Raw genomic sequence first — 7,339 nt, 5'->3', positions numbered from 1 at the left:
GCTAGAGTCTCATGCTCTTCTGACTCTGTCACACAATGCAGGGTCTCTGGGTTATGACATTAATTTGCAGCCCATCCAGGATAGTTAAAAGAAACTACTTTTTCACACAACCTATAATTAGTTGGTGGAATTTACTGCCGCACAATGTGGCGACAGCCATCCGACCCAGGAATGAAATAAAGTTACTTTTTAATTTACTAACACTAGTGAAAATATTAATAGCGAAGAAATGAACTCTGAATAATTGCCTCCAGTGCATCAATGGATTAATAAATCTTTGGCAATAATTGGTCTTTTAAAATTAAGCATAAATTTAACTTTAGAAAGCAAAGAGCTCTCGCGCTACAGGTATATTCACCTTACTTAGAAAGTTGTAGACTGTTGTGAGCTGCGGTATGTCAGGAAAGAACTGGTTGTGGGTACAATCCTATACCGACTTACCTGGGAGTAAGTCCCACTGGATTCAACTGGGCTTGCTTGAGAGCCAGTGTGGTGTAATGGTTAAGAGTGGTAGACTTGTAATCTGGTGAACTGGATTCGCTTCCCCACTCCTCCACATGCAGTTGCTGGGTGACCTTGGGCTAGTCACACTTCTCTGAAGTCTCTCAGCCTCACTCACCTCACAGAGTGTTTGTTGTGGGGGAGGAAGGGAAAGGAGATTGTTGGCTGCTTTGAGATGCCTGAGGGGAGTGAGAAAGCGGGATATCATATCTAAACCCTTCTTCTTCTTCTTCTTGCTTATTAGTAGACATGCCTAGAATTGCACTCAAGCATATTCAAGAATTTGTGATTGAGGACAGTCGTCAGATTCTAAATGCCATTGCATGTCTGCTATAAAATTCTGTCAAATACTGAATATAGTAATATGTCATCCATCGAAAGCTGTGAGATATTTAAGGTTGTGGATCTGCCAACTATCAAATGTCAGTTGTCAGCTATCAGGTATTGACACCTAATATCATATGTTATCAAGCTAAGAAATCAAATAGGTCATGCATTTTGAGACTTGTCTGAAGAATATTTAGTACCTTATTTTGCCAAGGAGAAATTTGAAGTGAATTTTCAGGGAGAAAATCATTTCGGCTACAGTCTATAGCGCAACCATTTTTCTTTTCTTTCTTTTTCTTTTAATGCCACATCTCGTAATCTTACATTTGTGTTTAAGGCAAACTTACAATTCACTCCCTTTACTGCTCTGGAATTTTATACATGAACAAGGAAGCGAAATTACCATTAATGCTATTCCCTCAGTATAGATGCTCTTTGATTATGTAGTTGGGTCCAGGGAGAGGAGGATAACAATAGCTCATTGCACCAAAACATAGGAATTAACATCAAAGCAATGCAAAGCAAATGACATTACGGCATGCATATTAATAAGGAAGCAGCTAAGCAAAGATCATGGGCAAAGCAGCCGTACAACAGAGAAAGTGAAATCATGCTAACAAGATATCTTCTGAAGTCATTGGAAAGATGTGTTCTGAAGTCATTAGACCTGAGCTTGATTATGCCTCAGTTATATCTTCATTTCAATAGTTCATATTCTGTCTTTATTTCTTTGGAAACACATGGCGTTTTCTATGCATCCTTGAAAGCCACCAGTAGAAAACTGTTTCTTGTTATGTTCTGCAATCTCTGAGAAAGAGCCCAGTCCATCCGTAGAGTCATATTTCCGCCACCTCAATTTGCATTTCCATTGCTTCGAGCTTGCCACTGTCTTAGTTCATTGACAGCTCTGGGATGTTTTCATGCCTGGATGTTTAACTCACAGTCTCATCGCATCATGGGTTTTGCAGTTGGGAAGAAGAGTAAGGCTGTGTGCATTTTTCTCACAGGACAAAAGTAAAATAAGAATAAGGATGGCTTGGCATATGAGTGTTAAAAGAGCACAAGAATACAGATGGAGGAAGGGGTTAGTTATGGTCAGGGTTCAGCATATCCACCTCATACTGTACTTGGGATTGATATCAGGCCTCTGGGACTGATATCAGGCCTCTGAGACCATATAACACTGGCCTTAAAGGATCTACATTGACTCCCAGTACATTTTCCAGCCCAAGTGTTGGTGCTGACCTTTAAAGCCCTAAACGGCCTCAGCTCTGTATACCTGAAGGAGCATCTTCACCCCCATCGTTCTGCCCGGACACTGAGGTCCAGCGCCGAGGGCCTTCTGGCGGTTCCCTCACTGCAAGAAGTGAAGTTACAGGGAACCAGGCAGAGGGCCTTCTCGATAGTGGCACCCTCCCATCAGATATCAGGAGATTAAGAACTACACAACTTTTAGAAGACATCTGAAGGCAGCCCTAAATCAGGAGGTTTTTAATGTTTCACATTTTGTTATGTTTTTATAAGTGTTGGAAGCCGCTCAGAGTCGTTGGGGCAACCCAGCCAAATGGGTAGAGTATAAATAATAACATTTTTATTATCATTGTCATTAGCAGTTATGCTACTATGCCTCTCCTGCCCAGTTTGAGGAGACTTGCACAAGAGAAAAGCCCCACCCCCACCAAAGGATCAGGGCCATATCTTCCTCCCTAAGTAACTACAGTGGTACCTCTAGTTAAGAACTTAATTCGTTCTGAAGGTCTGTTCTTCACCTGAGACTGTTCTTAACCTGAGGTACCACTTTAGGTAATGGGGCCTCCCACTGCTGCCACGCTGCCACCACACAATTTCTGTTCTCATCCTGAAGCAAAGTTCTTAACCCGAGGTACTAATTCTGGGTTAGCGGAGTCTGTAACCTGAAGCGTCTGTAACCCAAGGTACCACTGTATTCAAAGGAGGGAGGGACGTCAACCTATATTCAAAAGGCCACTGGAGGGGTGGTGATTTCTAGCAGAGCAAAACACCACGTCCCTTGATACAGCAGCAAACAGCAGCTGTGTTATATGTTCCGACTATTTTCCCCAGACGCCGGTGGACTTCATGGACTCTTCTGCCTCCTTTTGAATTAACTCGTGTTACTGTGTATACAGGGTGGAATCAAACAGTGTGACACAGTAAACCCCAAGGACTCTTCCCCTTCCCTTCATACCGACCTCATCTGTGACTGATTCTGTAAACAGACCTATCACACAAAGTAATGACTGAGACGTAGGTGTGTGAGAGAGGGAGGGAGGTGGGGGGGAGGAGAGAGAGGGAGTTCCAAAAGAGAGCCACAGGGACTTCATTTTCACTCTCCTGCAATTTCACAAAACACATAAATAAATGGTGTAAGGATACAGCGGTGCTGGCAACTCTTTGTTGGCATGCAGAGTGCTGAATTTAGCTCACTGCTGTGTGGCCCATTGGCAATGATAGCAGGCAACATTGCATCTGTCCAGAATATAATGGAATGAAGAGGAGGATATTGAGAGATGAGATTAATCCCTTTCCTCAGACTCTAAGAACTATGTGCCCGCCTTCAATCACTAGGCTCCAGAAACTAAATGCTTATTTTCTTGCCAAATCAGGCATGCGCGAGCACACACACATACATGTTCTTTTTCTTTTCTTTCTATAATATTTTTTATTAATTTCTAGCATACAAAAATTTTTAAGACATACCACACAAATTATTATACATATGTCCTTGTTTGGACTTCCTTCAGCATCTCTGATAGCCTTCCGTCTATCAGAAGGCTATTGAGAGCCAGTGTGGTGTAGTGGTTAAGAGCGGTAGTCACGTAATCTGGGGAACCGGGTTCGTGTCTCCGCTCCTCCACATGCAGCTGCTGGGTGACCTTGGGCCAGTCACGCTTCTCTGAAGTCTCTCAGCCCCACTCACCTCACAGAGTGTTTGTTGTGGGGGAGGAAGGGAAAGGAGATTGTTAGCCGCTTTGAGACTCCTGAAGGGGAGTGAAAGGCGGGATATCAAATCCAAACTCCTCCCCTTCTTCTTCTTCTTCTTCTTCTTCTTCTTCTTCTTCTTCCGTCTTGATTATTTCTCCTGCAATTCTTAACTTACCAGTAATATTGCCTTTACCTTTTCTAACAAATCATTTCTCCCTTTCCATTTTTACAATATTTCTTAAATTACTCCTCACAGGACTTATTGTAGTCCTACAAACGTAATCTGATCATCACAAATACTTTTCAGATACTCAGTAAATTTAGTTCAGTCTTCGGTAAACCTCTGGTCCCGCCGGTCTCAGATCCTTCCTGTTAGCTTGTCTAATTATGTGTAGTCCATCAATTTCATCCTCCATTCTTCTAATGTTGGTAGTTCTTCTTGCTTCCATTTTTGAGCCAATCATATTCTTGCTGCTGTTACTTATACTTACCTGGCAGGGGAGACACCTTGATCACACACATACATTTTCAGTGGGGTTGTGCACTGAAAATTGGTAAAAACACATGGGAGTGTCAGGGTAATATGGGGAGGATCTCAGAGTTGGACTGGGGGAACTCAGTTACAAATCCCACCTAAGCTACAAAGTAAATGGGTGATTTTGAATCTCTTTACTGCTTCTGAACTTCACAAGGGTGTTATGAAGCTTGATTGAGATAAACCTATTGACTGCTAGTCGGTTGATTACTTGGTAATTTAATGCCACTTAATATATTGAAAAATATCTCCAAGAGATGTACAGAAAACTGAAGCAACAACAGACGACATGAACAAAAATATTATAAAAATACAGTGGTAACTTGGTTCTCAAACACCTTGGTTCTCAAACGCCCCAAACCAGGAAGTAAGTGTTCTGGTTTTTGAATGTTTTTCGGAAGCCGAACGTCCGATGCGGCTGTCAGCTATTGTTTCTGGGGCGCCTGCACCAATCAGAATCTGCACCTTAGTTTTTGAACATTTTGGAAGTCGAACGGACTTCTGGAACAGATTAATTTTGGTGCTTTTGTTTTTGCTATTTATTTTGCATTTTTGTTTTTGAGGCTTTTTGGGTTAATTTGTTTTTGTGACTGAGTGGAACCCAGTTCAGCTACTGATTGATTGATCGTGTGATTGTGGAAATGGATAAAAGCCCTTCACCCAAACAATGACTATAATCAGTGCAGGTAAGAAAAAATAATAATTTAAATTTTTATCATCTACAGTACTGTCTTATTTATTTTATAGTACAGTACATTGATTATTGCTTTCATTTTATTGATCAATGGTCTTGTAAAATTCATGTTAAATAGTTGTTTTAGGTATTGTTTTTAAAAGTCTGGAACAGATTAATCCGTTTTGCATTACTTTCTATGGGAAAGTGCGCCTTGGTTTTGGAACGGACTTCTGGAATGGATTAAGTTTGGGAACCAGTTACGTACGTATGAAAATATTACATAGATACAAAGTTTATATATCAATCGATATCAAGTCACTTTCCTTCTGACACAACCTCCCTCACGGCCACTGGGTTCTCACACAGGGTCCAAGAGAACTCTTGGCTCACCCACAAAAGTCTTGCAATGAGAGGAGTTCCTGAAAACAGTTGACATCACTCTAGTCTTTCACTTGGGACTTGGTTTGATGGGCAGGCCCAAGGTAGATGTTGCTTCCTCAGGCTGCCTACATCTGTGCCCCATTCAGGTACACTCTCCACATCCAATTCCAGGTACATCACGTTTGTTGAGTTTCCCAGGGGATCCAGAGGACTGAGGAAAAGGCCTCTCTCTATTCATAGGTCTTTCTTCACCCTTTGCCCTCTCCGCCTCCTCCAGCTGATGGTTCTCAGTGATGAGTTGCCCAGACTGGGACTAGTTCAGCTGACCTTGAAGCTTTATAGCAGGACACTGACATGGAACTGGCTCTCCAGAATTGCTTGGTGGACCACCTTGGACCAGAGGGGGTCAGGTATTTGGAGTTACCATATCTCAGCTGGACAGCGCTCCCCTAATCCACTAACAGGTAGTGAGGGACGCATGGGCAGCCAATGCAGTGCCCTCTATGTGTGATTTGGCCCCAGCTGGCATCGCCAATGGTCATGGATGAAGGGGGCTGGAATTTGACAGCTTCTAGAGGGCACCATGTGGGACGCGGGTGGCGCTGTAGGTTAAACCACAGAGCCTAGGACTTGCCGATCAGAAGGTCGGTGGTTTGAATCCCCGCGACGGGGTGAGCTCCCATTGCTTGGTCCCTGCTCCTGCCCACCTAGCAGTTCGAAAAGCATGTCAAAGTGCAAGTAGATAAATAGGTACCGCTCCAGCAGGAAGGTAAACGGTGTTTCCGTGCGCTGCTCTGGTTCTCCAGAAGAGGCTTAGTCATGCTGGCCACATGACCCGGAAGCTGTACGCTGGCTCCCTCGGCCAATAAAGCGAGATGAGCGCCGCAACCCCAGAGTCAGCCATGACTGGACCTAATGGTCAGGGGTCCCTTTACCCTTTACTTTAGAGGGCACCATGTTGGGTACCTCCCAAGAGGGGAATCAGTTCTCCCGACTTGCAGGTTTGAGCGCTGAGTTGTCTGCCTGACAGACAGACAGAAAGAAAGAAAGAAAGAGATTGGGTATATGTTTGATATAATAGACCATTTTTGCTCCTTCTGTTTCCTCTGCAAGAATTCCCTACTAGCAAGTAGGTTTTTTTGTTTTTGTTTTTACACCGTAGGTTTCTGTATGACTATAAAAGCAGAACGAAATTCTGCCTGCAAGACTCCTTATTTTTAGTATTATTGTTTCTGAAACCAAAAACATTTCTCCCCACTGGCTAAATGATGTCCTGGCGTATTTGACAACATACGTCAAGCATTCTCTGTTGCCCTGAGCCCTCCCATCTCCATCTGTAGAGTGAATGTTAACAGGAGGAGGTTGCTATGATTATTCTAATTTCTTTGGCATCCAAAAGGATTACATTTTTTCGACTCACAACCACTGTTTGTTTGTTTGTTTGTTTGTTTGTTTGTTTGTTTGTTCATTTGTAAACCTTGTGACTAGGTGGGATATCCATCCCACTTTCGCCCCAGTTAAGCAACGGAATTAATGGAGAGTCCGTATGGCATAGTGGTTTGAGCATTGGCCTAAGACTTTTGAGACCAGGGTTCAAATCCCCATGAAGCTCAATGGGTGACCTTGTCTCTCAACATTGTCTCTCAATCCTTGTCTCTCAACCTAACCTACCTCAAAGGGTTGTTGTGGGAATTAAATGAAGTGGCGGGGAACTGTGGAGCTCCTTGGAGGAAAAAGTGAGATATAAATGCAATTAATAAATTAAATAAATAAAGATGGATTCTCCTTCAAACACTCATCTGGTCTCCAACAAACTTGATTTGTGTGTCAGGTGATGCGCACACATGCACACACACACAAACCCATCTAGAGGGATACCATGTCTACTTGTGAGTCCTACTGAGCTCAGTGGGACCTTGATCCCTGGTACAGTAAGTGTTTAGGGGTTTGCAGCCCTAAATGAAAGACCTTTTAGC

Source organism: Podarcis raffonei, chromosome 6 (assembly GCF_027172205.1).
Source record: "Podarcis raffonei isolate rPodRaf1 chromosome 6, rPodRaf1.pri, whole genome shotgun sequence".
Taxonomy (NCBI): Eukaryota; Metazoa; Chordata; class Lepidosauria; order Squamata; family Lacertidae; genus Podarcis; species Podarcis raffonei.
The sequence above is the reverse complement of the archived record's forward strand: the minus strand, read 5'-3'. Positions refer to the sequence as shown.